Raw genomic sequence first — 20,424 nt, forward strand, 5'->3', positions numbered from 1 at the left:
TGTAGAGCTATTTCCATATCCCTAAATCCCCCCACCCACTGATGCAATGATGGGCATCAGTGAAACATGGAGGCACCCTCTATCTAGAAGACATTTCTGCCTCAGTTGAAATTAGATTTTTATCTGAGTCCACGGCAAGGAATAAGCTTTGTTGAGAAAGACAGAAGATTTTTCTAAATGATGTTTACTTGTCAAAAGCCAAGCCTGGAGGAGTTCATTCTTCAGGTTCTGCCTGTCTGCCATGGCAGCAAGACCGTGAGATTGGCTGCCCAGGTAGGAGGAAGAATGATGTACTGGGTGGAGAAGCCTGAAGTTTCCCCCTCTCCAGTCGAGGAAGCAGCTGCTGCTTTTCTGTGCTCTGCATCACATGCTCCTGGTTCACTCATGTTTCAGTGGAGGCTGTGAGCAAGCTTCTACGCATGATGATAGCCCCCCATCCAGGTACCCACATTTTGTCTCTCCATTTTTCTGCAGTCAGGTGGGGAAGTAGGTTGGACACCCTCAACCAACGAAGATAAACGTTCCAGCCTCCCACCCTTTGGAGGAACCATTCTGAGGGCCTTCTTTCCATTCCTCAGGGGTTTTCCGGTGGATTGAGCCCCAGTTGCCTATGGCAGCAGCTAGCTCCATAACATACCTTGATTCAAACTATCCTTCTTCTCACTTCTGTTTCACCTCTGTTTCACCTCCCAAATAAATAACCTGCGTCCCATTCCAATCCTTACCTCAAGCTCTACTTCTAGGGAAGAACCAAGCAAGACAGATGGAGTATGGGAGGAACGAAGAGAAAGAGAAGTAACAGCTCTGATTTATCCAACTTTGGGAACCCAAGAACATTTAGTAACCCATTTCCCCTGGTATATTTGACCAACATTTTTGGAAAAACAAAAACAAAAACATTAAATAGAAAAGAATGTATCAGAGTACATAGCATGTAGTAGGGGTAAGTACTGTTTCATGAAACTTCTGTTTCAGGGGTGTGTGTGTAAGTACTGGGTCACAGTGTATAACATATTTCTTTGGTGGATTGTGGTCCAAAAAGCTGGAAAGTCATTGGTCAAGAGGGTACCACATGAGCCCAAGGAATCCCTGCTCTGCTGCAGCAAAATTGTCTAAACATTTATGAAAAAATTTTAATGACATGGAAAACTACTTTTATTTGGGACTGGGAGTGATGGGGGGAAAATGACAAAATGTTGGATACAGTATGGCTACAACTATGTCAGAGAAAAACTATGAAGTAAAAGACAAGAGCCATTTATTTATTTCCAAGTTTATCCAATGGGTGTATATTCCTAAAACACCATTAGTAATGAAAAGGCACTTAGTTTAAAACAAGTGTTTTCAAGGACTTCCCTGGTGGTCCAGTGGTTAAGACTTTGCCTTCCAGTGCAGGGGGTGCGGGTTTGATCCTTGTTTGGGGAGCTGAGATCCCACATGCCTCGCCGCCAAAAAACCGAAACATAAAACAGAAGCAATATTGTAACAAATTCAATAGAGACTTTAAAAAAATGGTCCACATAAAAAAATAAAAACTTTAAAACAAGTGTTTTCATATAAAATAAGGGAAAAGCAGGAGACACAGGGCAGGGATTCTGTGGGTCTTGTTCCATGGTGCCTAAAATCATGTTTGCTACCCAGAAGCTAAGAACTACTTGTGGGATGAGTGAAAATTAAGGGGGTCCATGTTCAAAGACCCTAATCTTAGAAGCACACTGTCTAGCCCCAGGGAAGAGGGGGAGGCTGATGACACTGACCCACGTGGCTATAACAGCTGTAAACCTTCCAGCATTTGCTGTGGCCTCCCAGAGTTTCAGATACTGCAGTTGCCACAGATCCTGCTGTCACCACCCATTTGGGAGACAGTTCTGTAGGTTGGTTTTGAAAAAGGTTTTAAGTTTTTCAGTGTTTTATTGAAAAAGCAGTGTAAATGAATTGTTAATAAATTGAGTGGAAGACATATCTGACAAAACGTTAATCATGCTTTCTTCTGGATAATGGGGTTATAAGAGGCCCCAAGATTAGTGAGGATTTAAGAACCAAGCCCTGTGGCAAACTCTGTATCTACTAGACCTGTATTTTATTTTCACAACCATGCAGTGAAACAGGTACTGTTATCCTTATATGACAGAAAAGGAAAATGCTTAATATTAATAACAGCTAATAGTTACTGAGCAATAATTATGTACCAAAAATAATGCTGAAAGCCTTACGTGTATAATATTGTTTAATTCTCACAATGACCCTATGAACCCTATGAATTTATTTTCCCATTTTACAGATGAGGAAAAGAGAGGATTTAGAGAGGCTACTGGTGAGGAAAGAGTGAAACAGCAGGTATGATTGCTTACTCTTTACTGTCTCCAAGGGAGCCGTGATTGACCCTTGGCCAATCCCTGGGAATGTGGCCCTCAGAGAGCTCTTCATATTAGTGATTAATGATTTTGTTATCTACACCTGGAGCAGTGGACCATGTCCTACTGGCTTGTCGGGTTGCTTTGCAATAACCTCAGACTGATGATATGTACTTGCTTTCATTGTTGGGTCCTGATTTTTGATTGCCATGGCAGATTGTGTAGCAGGAAATACCTATGCTACCAGCCCCCGCATAAAAGCCTTGGACCCAGAGACTCAGAGTCCTCCCTGGGCAAAGATATTCCTGACATGTCCCTATGCATCTCTGCTAGAGAGAAAGTACATCCTGTGTGGCCTCAGATGAGGAAGAGCTTTGGAAGCCTTTGCCTGATCTCTCTGGACTTCGAAGATGTACATCTTTTTCCCTGGTGCTTTTTCTCTGTATCCTTTGCTACCAAAAATCCTACTCAAATTGCTATTGGATCTTGTATGTTTTCCCTGAGTGAAACACTACCCAAGACCATGCAACCAGAAAGGTTGTAGAATAGAATTCAAGCTTAGGAAGCCTGACTTCCAGGCTTGCTCTCTTAACCATCATGTCTTACCACCCTATAGCTGGCATATATGTTAGGTACTGCACTTGAAATTGGTGCTATTATTATGATGATTACTGCACTTCCTTTGTTTTCTAAATCTTCTTTAATGAACATGCACTGTTTGATCATCAAAGGGAGAAAAATTTGGAAATGTCCACGATTAAGAGGCAGGAAGAAGAGAAGTCAGAAAGGAAATAGATTACAAGGAAATAAGTTAGGATGGTACAAATCACCACGTGGAGGAGTAGCAAGGTTAAATATAAGGCAGTATATATATATATATATATTTTTTTTTTTTTTTTGCGGTACGCGGGCCTCTCACTGTTGTGGCCTCTCCCGTTGCAGAGCACAGGCTCCAGACGCGCAGGCTCAGCGGCCATGGCTCACGGGCCCAGCCGCTCCGTGGCAGGTAGGATCTTCCTGGACCGGGGCACGAACCCGCGTCCTCTGCATCGGCAGGCGGACTCTCACCCACTGCGCCACCAGGGAAGCCCATTCTCTATCTTAGTTGTGGTGGTAGTTATATAAGTATATACGTTTGTAAAAACCCAAGAAACGACACACTTAAAATGGGTGAATTTATTGAATATAAGTTATACCTCAATACTGTTCACCTAAAAATATATAAGGAAAAAAATATATATATATAAGGCAGTTTTCATTTGCAGCAACATGGATGGACCTAGAGATTATCAACTAAGTGAAGTAAGTCAGACAAAGACAAATACCATATGAGATCACTTTTATGTGGAATCTAACATACGACACAAATGAACCTATCTACGAAATAGAAACGGACTCACAGACATAGAGAACAGACTTGTGGTTGCCAAGGGGGAGGGGGTTGGGGGAGGGATGTTGTGGTAGGTTGGGGTTAGCAGATGTAAACTAATATATATATAGGATGGATAAACAACAAGGTGCTACTGTATAGGAAGGGAACTATATTCAATATCCTGTGATAAACCATAACAGAAAAGAATATGAAAAAGAATGTATAGGGCTTCCCTGGTGGCGCAGTGGTTAAGAATCCGCCTGCCAGTGCAGGGGACACAGGTTCGAGCCCTGGTCCGGGAAGATCCCACATGCTGCAGAACAACTAAGCCCATGCGCCACAACTACTGAGCCTGCACTCTAGAGCCTGTGAACCACAACTACTGAAGCCCGTGTGCCTAGAACCCGTGCTCCACAACAAGAGAAGCCACCGCAATGAGAAGCCCACGCACCGCATCCCTGCTCGCTGCAACTAGAGAAAGCCCGCGCACAGCAACAAAGACCCAACGCAGCCAAAAATTTAAAAAAAAATTTTTTAAAGAATGTATATATATGTATATCTGAATCACTTTGCTGTACAGCAGAAATGAACTCAACCTTATAAATCAACTATACTTCAATAAATAAGTATATATATAGGCAGTTTTATTGAACGGGGACTGGTCAATACTATCAAATGTTGCAGAAAGGCAAGGAGAAGGTAAATGGGAAAAAGCCATTAGATCCGTCCAGTTGGGGGTGACTAGGAGTTTCAAGACTACAAATTCACTAGACTCGGGGGTCAGAAACCTAACTGTTGGGGTGTGAGAAGGGTATACTTGACATGTAAAACAACTTGGGCTGCTTTGGATGCACAGAGCAGCAGATGTTGTCTCACACGTGGCATATGCCAACCACACAGCAATAGCTCCCAACCTGCTGAAATCCCAAACCCAGACATCTAATCAAGTACCCAGTTGTACTGTGTATTAAGGATATTTTGTAACCTCAAGTAGAGAAATGTAATGATCACCTTCATCACTATACGAGTGTTTTTTAAAGAGTAAAACATGAATTTTTCAGCTTTCTCTGCGTTCTCCTATCCGTTCTCAGCAGGAGGTTCCCCTCCTTCTGAGCTTAGAAGACTTCCTCTTACATTGACATAAGTTTCTCCATCTATCTTCTCATCATCCACAGCGCCTCTCCTCTGTGCCAGGAAGATGTCTCCTCCTCCAATTAAGGACCCTCCCCTACCTGTACTGCGAATTCTACCACCACCCTCTTAAGTACTGGAAAGGTTCCTCTTCAGTAAGCATATCCCATCACTCCCTTAGCTCTGCCTTCCCTTTGCCTTGACCAGGGGCTCCTAACCCCCAAAGCATTTCTCCCACCTCTTTTCAACACCACAGCTGTCAGACTTCTCAAGCAAGGCAAACCCTTCCGTCACTATTTCCTGATCATATTTCTCACAGTTGGGCTTCTCTTTTGCCACAAGAAGCTCTCCCATGCCCAAACCAGTTGGATTCTACAGACATACCCTCCCTAATCCTTCTATAATATTTAACCTGACGGTCCAGCCCTTTCCTTATTCAAGGTCCCTTTTGGGCTTCTGAGAAATGTTTTCTCCCACTTTCCAAGCTAGTTCCATTCATTCTTTCCTCCACTAAATCTTCCTACCAATGAGTTTGCACGTTCCCTCAGAATTTCTGCAACATTCCCTCCACCGCCCCGCCCCACCTCAGTGCAACACTTCTCAAACTCGAATGTGCACGTGACTCCCCTGGGAATCCTGTTAAAAGGCAGATTCTGATTTAGCAGGGTTGAAGTGGGGCCTGAGATGTTGCATATCTAACCAGCTCCGGGGAGAGGCTGATGCCGCTAGCTCCGTCCAGGGCAACGCTGAGTACTAAGCTCGCAGAGAACAGAGGCTGCATCCAGATTCAAACAGGTTCCAAGCCAACAACTCTAAATGTGCCTGGTCCAACACGAAATGCTCGTGAGTCACAATGTAAGAGCCACACAGTTGAACATTCAGTGAGGATCACGCATAACTTTTCTTTAATTCTTTAAGGGAAAGCAGTTTCCCTCAATACATTAGAGATGGATAGGAAGCACAACCCCAGATGCTGCAAAAACATCGAGTCAGTTTTTCATTAGCAGCAGCTGGAATAAGAAGGTGACATTATGTGAGAAAGAGGGTTCTGCTGAATCCTCAGGCTGGAAGGCACCTGAAACATGATAGTTTTTCCTAGAATATGTGTTGATCGCCTGGTGACAAGAAGATTCAGTCACTCTCCATTCTGAATAAACCAGACTTCCATCCCCTCACACATGATTGTCCAATTGCAGGCACTGCCTTTTTTCATAGATTGTGTCCTTCAACCGGCATTTGATTTTAGATTCATCCTCCCAGACCTATTCAGCTAAGCCAGTAATTCAGCCTTGATGGGATGTCAATGATCCCCCAGGAAGATAAGAGTCCCGGTCCTCCTGTGGCATGAAGCTTTGAAAGGCTGGTTTCTTTCATCTCCTTTCCTCCCGTGTATTAGAAAGATTTCTCCCGCAGTTGGAGAATGCATTCAATAGCGTGATTTGGGCCTGGCGATTATGAGGTGTCTCAGCTGCACTTTGTTATTTAATCACCTACCAAAAAAGGGGCCATTTATTTTTCCTGGTACTTCAGCGGTAGACAGACTTCGGATTTCAAATCTTCCACGAGTTCACTAAAACTCTGCTCTGAAGAAAATAAGGTGGCATCAGAACACAGAATATTTGGGAGTAATTTCTTGATGAAAGGCTTCACCTACTGAGGCTCTTATTTCAGGCAACCAGAAAATAAAGACTGAATTATAAAGCAATTTGTGTCAAGATGCAAGTAATAACTACAAATAGCAAATGAATGTTATATTATCATTGCTACTGAAATGAGTCCAAATTAATTCACGGTGAGCCATTTTTCTAAAGACGGAAAGAATCTGTGGGTTTACTATCATGAACACCCAACAGTAGATGTTAGCATTTGTCAAATACTAAATGCAAACATTCAGACAATTAAATAAAGTCAGAAGAGAATGGGGAACAGAAATTTTCCTTTTGAGTTCACTGAGCAAAATCCGTTATCTGATGGACAATAATTAATTGAAGACAGAAATGAAGTCAGACTTGATCTTACAGTCTGCACAGACAGGACACTTTACTTTCTGTCCCTGAATTCCGAGCAATTCATCCTAGGAGAGGTTCCAGGCTTGGGAGAGACACTGTTTAAAGCACACGATGAGAAGAAGTATATATCTCTTTTCATCCCTAAATCTCTGCTTGATTCACAACACGACAGGTCTGCTTTTTCATATTTCAGTGACCCAAGGGTATGAGCTGCAAATGGTCTGATGTTATCCTGTCCACGCTTCCTGTCACCACCAATGAATCTCCAAGGGAGACACCATGGCATAGTGGGAGGCATGGGAATTGGAGTAAAACACACCAGGGTGCAAGTCTTGACTAGGCTTTTTGCTAACTGTGCGATCCTAAATAATTTCCTTAGCCTCTTAACACAAATGGAGTTAACATTACCTAATCCTTGGAATGATGGGGATTAAACAAGTTAACACACACAAAGGACTTAGTCCAGTCAATAAAGGGTTGCTGCTATTGTTCTCAGGGTCACTTCAACACTTCATAATTACCATGCTGAAAATCTATCATGTTTCTCCCTTACATGCTGGAGAAAGTCCAGTGTAGACTGACAAACAACCACCTCCTGATTAGTCCCACTTCCAGCCCAGACTAGATAATTCACTAAACCCTGAGTATCCTTTGGGCTTTCCTATTTATTTATTCACTCATTCAATCTTTCTTTAATTTATCAAGTATATACTGAGCACCCACTATGAGTGTACTGGGATAAGTTCTGGGGCTCCAAAGAGAAGTAAGACACAGCCTCTATGCTCAAAGTGCGTCTAAAGGAAGAGACAGCTATCTATATCAGTATTTATAATGCAATGGGAAAGCTGCTGTAACAGACAGAAAGTGCTACGAGAGCACAAAGAAGGAAGCATTTAATTCAGACCTTGTTTTCCTCCTTATCCTCAATGTCTTCCTCCATTTCTATTACATAAAGCATATTCATCTGTCAAAACCAAACAATTCTAAGCATTGACCCTTTCCATAGGCATTTATTGTGTGCTTACTTAATGCACGGCCTCATAGTTAGCGCTGAGCAGCCATTAAAAGGGCATTTTCCAGTATGGGGGTTCCTCAAAAAACTAAAAATAGAGTTGCCATATGATCCAGCAATCCCACTCCTGGGCATATATCCAGACAAAACTATAATTCAAAAAGATACATGCATCCCTATATTCATAGCGGCACTATTCACAATAGCCAAGACATGGGAACACCCTAAGTGTCCAATGACAGATGAATGGATAAAGTAGATGTGGTATATATACACAATGGAATATTGCTCAGCCATAAAAAAGAACGAAATAATGTCATTTGCAGCAACATGGATGGACCTAGAGATTATCATACTAAGTGAAGTAAGTCAGAAAGAGAAAGACAAATACCATATGATATAACTTATATGTGGAATCTAAAAATATGACACAGATGAAACTATCTACAAAGCAGAAACAGACTCACAGACTATAGAGAACAGACAAGTGGTTGCCAAGGGGGAGTGCAGGTGGGGGAGGGATGAAGTGGGAGTTTGAGATTAGCAGAAGCAAACTGGTATATATAGGATGGATAAACAAAAACGTCCTACTGTATAGCACAGGGAACTATATTCAATATCCTGTGATAAATCATAATGGAAAAGAATATTAAAAAGAATGTATATAGGGGCTTCCCTGGTGGCGCAGTGGTTGAGAGTCCGCCTGCTGATGCAGGGGACATGGGTTTGTGCCCCAGTCCGGGAGGATCCCCCATGCCGCGGAGCGGCTGGGCCCGTGAGCCATGGCTGCTGAGCCTGCGTGTCCGGAGGCTGTGCTCCGCAACGGGAGAGGCCACAACAGTGAGAGGCCTGCGTACTGCAAAAAATAAATAAATAAATAAACAAACAAATAAATAAATAAATAAAACACAGTACAAATGAAGTTATTTACAGAACAGAAATAGACTCACAGCCATAGGAAACAAACTTATGGTTACCAAAGGGGAAAGGGAGGAGGGATAAATTGAGAGTATGGGATTAACAGATGCACACTACTATGTATAAAATATTACAGATATGGGCTTCCCTGGTGGCGCAGTGGTTGAGAGTCCGCCTGCCGATGCAGGGGACACGGGTTCGTGCCCCTATCCCGGAAGATCCCACATGCCGCGCAGCGGCTGGGCCCGCGAGCCATGGCCGCGGAGCCTGTGTGTCCGGAGCCTGTGCTCCGCAACGGGAGAGGCCACAGCAGTGAGAGGCCCGCGTACAGCAAAAAAAAAAAAAAAAAAAAAATATTACAGATAACAAGAATTTATTGTATAGCACAGGGAACTACATTCAGTATCTTGTAAAAACTATAATGGAAAATGACTGTAAAAAAAGAATATAATATATACACAAATATATATGTATAACTAAATCACTTTGCTGTACACCTGAAACTAACACAGTATTGTAAATCAGCTATGCTTCAATAAAAAAATAAATAAACAAACAAACTGGATGGAACAAAAACAAAGTTAGGTTCCATTATTATTATTAGCCAGAACAATTCCATCAATGTTCTTTAAATATATTGTTTTACATCTTTGTTCAACTGTGCCATGCCTCAATTTTCTCTTCTGAAAAATGGGGCTATTAATAGTACCTACCTCATGGGGTGGTTGTGCCATCTGAATGTGTAATACAGTGCTTAGAATGATGTGTGGTACAAGGTTAAGTGTGGTTCAAGTGCTCTGTTAGCTGCTGTTATTTTTCACCTTAGAGTGAGCGAGTTTACTGCATCCTAGGAGCTAGTTTCCATACAGAATATTGTAGAGGCAACACATGGAGCCTAGGGCCCTGAAGCCAGAGGGTGCCACCAATGAGTATGAAAATACATCGAAAGCAAAAGGGAATCATGCAGCTATGTGAAATGATAGTTCATAATAATGTAAGCTCCATGATAGACATTTTTGCCTTTTTGTTCTCTGTTACATACCTAGCACCTGGAACAGTGCCTGGAACATCTTAGGCAGTCAATAAATATTTGTTGAATGAATGCATAAATGAATGAATGAATATAAAGATTGTGTGGCAATACTGAAAATGCTTCTTATATAGTATTAAGTAAATGAAGCAAGGTATAAATTCACAGTAAGTCCCCTACATACAAACCTTCAAACTGCGAACTTTCAAAGATGCGAACATGCATTCGCATGTCCAATCACGTTAGTTAGTTCATGTGTCTGGCGTACATTGTCACGTGCATGCATCCTGTACAAGAGGTTGTGCTTTTGTGTACTTTACTGTACAGTACTGTATAGAATACAGTAGTACAGTATCTTTGTTTCAGGTCCGGATGTCTGGAAGCAAGTGTAAAAAGCAATGGTGATGTAGCTGGTACTACTAAGAAGCGCCAAGGGATAACAATGGAAACAAAAGTGAAAATAATTAAGAGAGTGGAGCGAGGTGAAAAGATGGTAGGTGTCACTCATTCTTATAAGTAGTATAAACCTATTACATTACAGTACTATATAGCCGATTGTGTTAGCTGGGTACCTAGGCTAACTGTGTTGAGCTTATTATGAACAAATTGGACTTACGAATGCGCTCTTGGAACTGAACTGATTCGTGTGTAGGGGACTTACTTGTATATTACACTATGATCACAATTTTGTGGAAATATACATGCAAATGATGAAGACCAGAAAGTAATGTGTAGAACTGAAAGTAATTGTACTGCTATGCTGTCTGTAATATTGTTATATTGTCGGGTTTTTTTGTTTGTTTGTTTTTTGCGGTACACGGGCCTCTCACTGTTGTGGCCTCTCCCGTTGTGGAGCACAGGCTCCAGACACGCAGGCTCAGTGGCCATGGCTCACGGGCCCAGCCGCTCTGCGACATGTGGGATCTTCCCAGACCGGGGCACGAACCCGTGTCCCCTGCATCGGCAGGCGGACTCTCAACCACTGCGCCACCAGGGAAGCCCTATCTTGTCTTTTTATACAGCAAAACAAAGAAGGTGAAGGTAAAACGTTGCTAGAGAAAAATTAAAGCCATGTCATAACTTTATATAACGTGGGGCACTGCACCCATATCTTTTTAAAGTTAGTCCTGAGAAATCAAATTACGATCATACAGAAACAAAATTGGACTTAAATCAAATAACTGGGACACTTGATTAGTGGGATTAATTTTTATTTCTGATTTCAAGAGGAAAGCACAAAGATACACAGACATAAATGGAATACATGTGATATGTAACATACACACACACACACACACACACACACACACACTTCCTTTCAGGTCCTATCTTGAGCTGATTATCCATTCAACACAATCTCCTCGACTGGCTCCATCAATCATAGAATACAATGAGTATTTACGTTCATAATGATCTTTCTGGGGCACTGCAAGGACTTCAATCATCAAACAAAGATTCAATTACATTTACCACCCTATACTTCCTAAGGCATTAAAGGGGCTAATGCATTTTAGAAAGATTTTTCTATGAAAAGATTTGAATAAAAGGTGTCAGGTTAATTTTTAGTTAACCAGAAAATTTAATTAACCAGAATGACTCGTCCCCTGAACATTCCCATTAAATGAGGTTTGATTGTACTTTGGTTTCTGAAATCCTTGTCTAGCTTCTTCCTGTTAATAGGGCCTGGTGGAAAAGACATAGTCCTGGAGTCAACTGCTTAGGGAAGACTAGACTGTTTTCAGTCTTGAAAACAAAAAGACAACAAGTGAAAAACAAACATATCCTCTTTTTTGAATGCTTCTGACTAGGTTTGCCTTTGACCCTTAGATATGCTGCATGAATTAGCCCAGTTAGAAAACACGAGTTTGAGGTCTTATGGTTTCTATTTAAAACTCTATTAATGTTATAAGTCTCATTTTGAGAAAATATACGTTAGCCATTAAAAATTAATTTATTTTTATTTGTTTTCCAGATTAGTGGTCTTTCTAAAACAGAAAATTGAGGACTTAGTTATTTCATTGGCAGAAGCTAATTGAAGCGCATATTTGTGAAATTAGACATGGAGAAGTGAAGCACCACCACTCACTCAACCACCGTGAGAATCATTTTTAACTTATGAGACAGAATAAAAGAAGAGAAATTAATATGCATGTGATAAGTCCTCCATCTTCCTTCTCATCCTGCTGCGTCTATTAAGGAGGAGTCTGGGTCTTTTGTGATGATAATGGCGACAAGGGCAGAGTTGAAAATCTCAGGGAGTTGGGAGGCAAATGAAAGGAGAGGTCCCGGGCACTGGATTCTGTGCTTTTTAAAATATTAAGTCTTAAATTTATCAATGTTTCCATGAGAACAGAATAAAAGGACAGTTATTTCCAAAGAGTTGATAATCAACCTGTAGCCCCTCAGGCCTCCGCTTCCCCCCACCCATCGAGCAGCAGGTTTCCTCATAGGGTGTCAGCAGCATTTCAACAAGGCAAACTCCAAAGCACAAGGTCTCATCAAGTCTGTGCTTTGTGCCACATTTGCTGGTTTCTCGTTGGCCAAATCAAGTCACGTGGCCAAGCCCACCCCAATGTAGGGGGGGGAACTACACAGGGCACACATAGGGAGAGGTGTCATTCAGTTAGCATAATAATCTCCAACATATGTTGAAACAATATGACTGTCTCTTTTTGGTAATAATGTCCACCCTCCTAACTCAAAGATGAAATTCAGAGAGCTGAGTATTATTTATTTATTTATTTATTTATTTATTTTTGGCTGCATTGAGTCTTCGTTGCTGTACATGGGCTTTCTCTGGTTGTGGCAAGCAGGGGTTACTCTTCTTTGCGGTGTGTGGGCTTCTTATTGTGGTGGCTTCTCTTGTTGCGGAGCACAGGCTCTAGGCATGCGGGCTTCAGTAGTTGTGGCACATGGGCTCAGTAGTTGTGGCTCACGGGCTCTAGAGCACAGTCTCAGTAGTTGTGGCACACGGGCTTAGTTGCTCTGTGGCATGTGGGATCTTCCCGGACCAGGGCTCGAACCCGTGTCCCCTGCATTGGCAGGTGGATTCTTAACCACTGCACCACCAGGGAAGCCCAGAGCTGAGTATTTTTATGGCTTATTCCACATTAAGTGAAGTCTTCCCAGGAATACCCAAGTGGTTCTCTGTTCACAATGTACAGCAAGAGTTCCTAGTGTCCACTCTTCCCATGTTTCCTTCTGCCTCTTTCACGGGCACTGCAGCAATCTCCCTGTATTTGTTTTCTGTTGTTGCTGTAACAAATGACCATAAAACTAGCGACTTTTTAAAGTCACCACTTCTTTTTTTTTTGGTGGTCTGCGGGCCTCTCACTGTTGTGGCTTCTCCCATTGTGGAGCACAGGCTCTGGACGCACAGGCTCAGTGGCCATGGCTTATGGGCCTAGGCACTCCGCGGCATGTGGGATCTTCCCGGACCGGGGCACGAACCCATGTCCCCTGCATTGGCAGGCGGACTCTCAACCACTGCACCACCAGGGAAGCCCTAAAGTCACCACTTCTTATCTGAAAGCCCAAAGTCCAGCAGGCTTGACTGGGTATTCTGTTGGGAACCAGGCTGAAATCAAGGTGTCAGCTGGCCTGGAACTTATCAGGAAGCTCTGAGGCAGAATCTGCTTCCAGGTTCATTCAGGTTGTTCACAACATTCAGTGCCAGAGCTATCAGAGGGAGGTCCCTGTTTCCTTGTCTGTTGACATGGGGTTGTTCTCAGCTTCTAGAGGCGGATCGCATTCCTTGACTCCTGGACTGCTATGTCTCAAAGCCAACAGTTGAGCACCGAGTCCTTCTCAAGCTTCATATCTCTCTGATCTCTCCTTCTGTTTCATCTCTCCTTCTTCTCTCCTGCCGCATCTCTCTGACTCCTTTGACATCAAGGGCTCAGGGGATTACATTGGGCCCATCTAGAAGATCCAGGATAATCTCCTTATTAGTAGCCTTAATTCCATTTGCAAGATTCCTTCACAGCAATCCTTAGATTAGTGTCTGATTGAATGAACAGAGAACAAGAACCTTGGGAGGACATCTTTGGAATTCTACCTACCATACCCCAAAGTCTCTTTCTTATCTCATACCTCTCACAAAAACGTCTCTAAAATTCAGTTCTAGGTGGTGGTATAAAGATGTTTCTCTCCTCTTTCCTCTTTAAAATTACTCCCAAACTACAAGAAGAAGAAGAAACTGAAACACCAACTCCATTTTTTTTTTTTTTTTTTTTTTTGTGGTACGCGGGCCCCTCACTGTTGTGGCCTCTCCCGCTGCGGAGCACATGCTCTGGACGTGCAGGCTCAGCGGCCATGGCTCACGGGCCCAGCCGCTCCGTGGCATGTGGGATCTTCCCAGACCGGGGCACGAACCCATGTCCCCTGCATCGGCAGGCGGACTCTCAACCACTGCGCCACCAGGGAAGCCCCCAACTCCATTTTTTATTAAACTCGAAAACATCTTTCCTACCACAATATACAGATGAAGAAAGTAGATGGAGGAATTATAACTGACTTAACAGAAAGGAGGAAATTCAAACTTAGTGCTTGTGAGAAACAAGCCAATTTGTCTCATGGAAGTCCCAGAAAATCTCAGGAATTCAAGATAACTGAGGGTGAAAAACACTACAGTTACTGATATTTAGGGTTCTCCAATAAAAATTCCAGCTCACCTTCTGACCCATCTATAGGAAGCTCACCAATGGTCATGCCCCACTCATGCACAAGAGGTTCTAGTCAGCTTTCTACTGTTTGACTCTTTAATGTAAAACAGAGAGCTATGGATCATCAGACATTTGTACAGACAAAGACCGAAACAAACAAAGGAGAAGAAAACTCAAAAGTAAATATAATTAACAATCTCAGAGAGATACAAGAAACACTTGCTTCCATAAAATAAGAAGAATGTGCTATAAAAAGAAGTAACCAGAAGATAAGAACCTTTTATAAGTTAAAGACATGTTAATAGAAATGAAAAAATTAACATATGGTTTGAAAGATGAAGTCTAGGAAATCTCTCAGAAAATATTTTAAAAGAATGGTGCAATATGAAAGAGAAGGTAAGAGCATTCAAAAATCATTATAAGACAGGGCTTCCCTGGTAGCGCAGTGGTTGGGAATCCACCTGCCAATGCAGGGGACATGGGTTCGAGCCCTGGTCTGGGAAGATTCCACAAGCCGTGGAGCAACTAAGCCTGTGCACCACAACTACTGAGCCCGCGTGCCACAACTACTGAAGCCCGCGCACCACAACTACTGAAGCCCGCGCACCTAGAGCCCATGCTCCGCAACAAGAGAAGCCACCACAATGAGAAGCCTGTGCACCACAATGAAGAGTTGCCCCTGCTCGCCGCAGCACACAGCAACGAAGACCCAACGCAGCCAAAAATAAAGATAAATAAAAAATAAATTTATTTATTTATTTATTTATTTATTTTTTTAAAAAGTTACTTTTATATTTATTTATTTATTTAGGGGTGTCTTGGGTCTTTGTTTCTGTGCGAGGGCTTTCTCTAGTTGCGGGGGCTACTCTTCATCGTGGTGCGTGGGCCTCTCACTGTCGTGGCCTCTCATTGCAGAGCACAGGCTCCAGATGCGCAGGCTCAGCAGTCGTGGCTCACGGGCCCAGTCGCTCCGCGGCATGTGGGATCTTCCCAGACCAGGGCTCGAACCCATGTCCCCTGCATTGGCAGGCAGACTCTCAACCACTGCGCCACTGGGGAAGCCCTAAATAAATTTATTAAAAAATATTATAAGACGTTGAATATCTGAATAATAGGAGTTCCAGAAAAAGAGAAAAGGAAGGTGGGGATATTATCAAAAGAAGAGTACAAGTTTTTTGGAGTTAAGGACTAGAAGAGCCCCACCCATGTGCCCAGTACAGCAAATGGGAAAAAGACCTATACTAATGCATGTTACTGGGAAATTTCAGAAAACCAGAATTAAAAAAGGATTCTGGTAAAAATAGCCCACATTCAAAGGGTCAGGAGTCAGGGCATTATTGTTTCTCTCAAGTGTAAGAGCAGAAAGCTCTCAAAGAGTCGAGCAATGGCTTTAAATTACTGAGGCAAAAACAATTTCCAACCTAGAAGTCTGCACCCAGACAATCAAATATAAGGATGCAATAAAAACATTTTACGATTTACAGTTTCCAAACCAAAAATCTCCTGTTCACCTTTCCTCAGAGTGTTATTGGAGTATATCTCCACTCCACCCCCAGCTCCCCACAGACACCTCTGTGCCATGAGGAAATAAGCAAGAAGGAGGGACCCAGGAGACAGGACATGCAACAAGGAAGCATAGGAAATTCCCAAAACACTGGCAAGGGAGGTTCCTGGACTACAGCTGGGCAACAGACCCAAAGGGCAATCAGTCCAACCTAGAGCAGAACAGAGGGCTTTTGGAAGAAGTTCTTCAATAAAAACACAAACAAAATAGGGGAGGAAGCAGGAGAAGTTTTCTGACAGACTTGATGTAGAAAACAGTTACTAAAGGGGTATTTTATCAAGTGGTTACAGAATGTAGGAAGACATCAACTATGTTAAAAAAAAAAACCTAATTTAAAAATAAGATAATTTTTATATTTTAGGGAAAAAAGTAATTAAAGAAAGGAAGTACCATCTTAGTACAATACTTGGCTCAAGAGCTAACAATACAAATAAAAACTCTATCTGTGGCTTTAATTAAAAAAAATAGAGGTATGATTATGAGGGTGGTGGTTTACATGTTCAAAACTGTGGGGAACCACAAGACAAGGCTAACAGAGTTGAAAGTAATTGCTTCCAGGGAGCTGGGTGGCTGCTGGGGAAAGGAGGGACTGAGGGGCTATAGGGTTATTATAAACTTGTTAGACATAATTATCTTCTAAAATCTATGTGCATGTACACATTGATAAACTTAAAATTAATACTTTAAAAAGCATAAAATCCAGTCCACAGGGTCTGTTCTCTCATCGACCTCCTAGCTCCCTGGGATTTTCTCTTCCTTTTCCCCCCTGAGATTTTTCAACTTCTGCCATGGAGAAGAGAACTAGCCATCCCAGCTGAGCACAGCCCCAGCTGACCCTTCCAGCTGAATGCAGCCTCATGAATAGCCCAGGTGAAACACAGAAATGCCCAGCTGACCCAAGAACTGTGAGCTATTGTAGATAGTTGTTGTTTTGAGCCACCCAGTTTTGCGGTGGTTTGTTACACAGCAACAGATGAGTGATACAACATGTAACTAAAACCAATGGATTTCTCCTCCACGTGTACACGTCATTGAGAATCACACTGCAGACTGATTAAGTGTGTAGATTAGCCATTTTCTACATGTGAGACCCCCAGTGGATTATTTATCTCTCATTTTTCTCATCTGTAGAATGGGGACAATAATAATGAACTACCTTATAGGGCTGTTGTGAAGATTAAATGAGTTGATAGATGCAAAGCAGCTCCGAAGCATTCTGAAGTCCATGTGTATTCTCAGTGTTAGCTATTATTGCTTTACAATGGTGTGTTAGTTTCTGCTTTATAACAAGTAGATAAAAATGCTTGAAATCGAAGTACATTAGTTATAAATCTCGGTAGCTGTTAGTTCCTAGGAATAAGATGAGACTCCAGTCCTGACTTTCAGACCAACTGCTGGATCAGGCAGGCTTTTGTCTGTTTGTTTAACATTTTGTAGTGGACAATTTTAAACATACACAAAAGTAGAGGAAGCTTGATCAACTCCTATGTACTCAGCTTCAGCAGTTATCAACTTATGGTCAAACTTGTTTCATCTAAATTTCACCTTCTTGCCTCACACGGGATTATTTGAAGCAAATGCCAGATATGTCATTTCATCTTTAAATATTTTGAACAGATGAGACTCTTCCTTGTAAACATAACCAAATATCCATATCACTCCCAAAAGTTTAATATCCTTTTAGTACCATCAAATATTAGAGTCAAACTGCCCTGATTTTTTCTTTATACTTTGCTCAAATCAGGATCTAAACAAGATCTCTATATTGCATCTGGTTCATAGATATGCCTGAGGTGTGGTTTCTATAGTAAAAGCAGGATAAATGCCTGATTCTTTCTGCTTATTTACCACTTTTCAGCATAAGATTTGGAATCCCAGATCCTCCAAAGCTGAGCAATCTCTTCACCATCTCTGGTCCTCGTGTAAAATCAGAGGGTGGGATTAGGTAATATCTAAGCTCCTTCCACCATTATGATTCGAGTATTTTGTCTCCATTATCCCTCAGAATTGTGCAAGCTTGCACATTGAAGTGGTCTTTTCTTGAACCACTTCCTCCCCTCTGAGTGCACTTCCTCCTCCCCTTTGCCTAGTCAACTCCTATTCATCCTGTAAAGCCCAGCTAGGATGTCACCTTATGCAAGATACATTTCATGGAACAAATGTTAATTGGACGCTCACTCCACCTGCTGCCTCTCTACTCGCACCACTCTCTTCTGTCTACTCTCCTTCCATAGCATTCTGCACTCACCTCTCTTGGAGTCCTTATTATGGTGTATCTTAATTATTCAACCACATATCTGTTTCCTATGATCATACGTTGATTCCCTGGCTCAGTGAGATCACAAATAAAATGTAGGTCTTATTGGAGTGACCCAATATTGTCTTCATGCTTCAGAGATAATCATGAATTTCCAGAACTGACCAAGTTGGTGAACTCCCAAAGGCCTCTCGACCTTCTGTTATCTTCATTCAACTTCCTATATACAGGATACTAAATGTGCCTAGGTTCACTTTTGAATTGCCTGTAGAGATGGTCTTTATCTGAGTCTGCATCTTAGAGTAAATGGTAGCCAGCATCTCCTAACAGTTCTCATCAGCCTCTAAAATAGGTGCAGCTTAAAATATGGCACTTGGATATGACTGCTAACACAACATTTTGGGGTATTCAACAACAGTGAACCCAAGAGAAGAAGTCAGATTAGTTTTCCTCCTCTGTGTGTTTGTGTGTGTGTGCACTTTCGTCATTTGCCCTCAGCTCATTTGATTTCAGAGCACAGGCTGCCAAATAACAAAAATAAGAATGAATTGATAGCTAATCTTGTAAACACACTTTGAATAGAGTTGCAGGGTGGGAACCACAAAGGATGGGTTCCAGACTCTCCTAATAGAATGAAGCTGGTCCTCTTGGACTGCTAGCTGGCTGTATGGAAAAACAATGACAAGGGTGCAAAATGGCTTGGCCAGAATGTGATGTTTTAAGCAGATATGTGGTTCTATGCAAAAAATACAGTGAAATATGGAGCCAGCATGCCTTTTGAAGTGTTTCTTAAAATCTTGGGAAAATATCTTAGAAATTATTTTGGCAATGATTTGAAACACTACCATTCCCGCGACCCATGGAGAGTTAGATACTTTAGGTGCTATAAGTCTACAATATAAGGATGCTCAGGAAAAATATATGCTTATTAACCATGCAAAGAGGTCTTGTTCTTTACTCTCTATCTTTGCATATATTCCCTAATGGTTTAAAGAGAGAGATGACACAAAAATGACATCCCTGTTGATGTGAGGTTGAGGTTTCTTGTTGTCAGAAGCCACATAAACATCATGATTCAATGAGTATTTTTGCCAAGTATCCTTAAATCCGTTCTAGGCCCTTTGGAAAGTTATTTCCAACTCCAAAGGTTGCTCCCTAGGACCAGTGGAAAGTAGGCAGAGACAGCAGGCACTTAAGCATGGTGTTAGGACTCAGGGGCTACCGAAGTACTTCTCTGCTCTCTATGTACTCTCCCCAAAAACAAAACAAAACAATACAACTACACCAAGTATACTTTCTTTAAACCAATGCTTTAAAAATGCATTAGTGACGACTTAAAATTTATGTAACACACTGATACAAATTCCGTCTTGTTCCCCCATCCCCATCTCTCCCCCAAAGGACATTTTAGCATAGGGTGAGGGGTCTGGTTGCTCCACATCCCACCCACTAAGATTACTTTAGGTATAAAGGCCACTTTGCAAGCACAATCTTGTTTAATCCTTTCAATAGCAAGCAGTATAGTGATCTCCATCCAGAGGTGGTGAAGGCTTTGGAGTTAGATTCACGTTGTCTAAATTCTTGAGGGACACACACACACACGCGCATGCACACACACACATATATACACACACACACCAGATAGCCAATTTGTTAATCTGAGAACTAAAACTACCAGGAGGCTGAACTGGTCAGGACATCCTCTCCCTTTTGAATCAAAGCCCCTGGGGAAAGCCAGGGCACTCATAGAAGGCTACTTGGTGTAATCACAGCCAAGTCAACCCAAGGCTCTTCCTGGGGAGAGTCAGGAAGCTAGTGAGCCAGGTGTACACAGCCTACTAGGCTTGTGAACAGAGGTTGCCCATCCTCCAACATGCTCACACTTTGTACTCCTATTCTAGAATCAGCTCATTCAACTGAAATATTAACTGATGACAAGTACTGTTTTAGGTCCTGGGAAGAGACGCTAACCCAAGTCGTCTAGCATCTTCCTGCTCAGTAGGGGAGCATGAGTGTGAACAACCACCATTTGGGAAAGCTATCAAATCAGTCCATCAGATACAGAAGTGTTACTGAAAGGGGAATCCATGGGTGCATTCTCTGGGATGGGACC

The sequence above is a fragment of the Mesoplodon bidens genome (genome assembly GCF_964165515.1).
Source record: "Mesoplodon bidens genome assembly, chromosome: 5".
Taxonomy (NCBI): Eukaryota; Metazoa; Chordata; class Mammalia; order Artiodactyla; family Ziphiidae; genus Mesoplodon; species Mesoplodon bidens.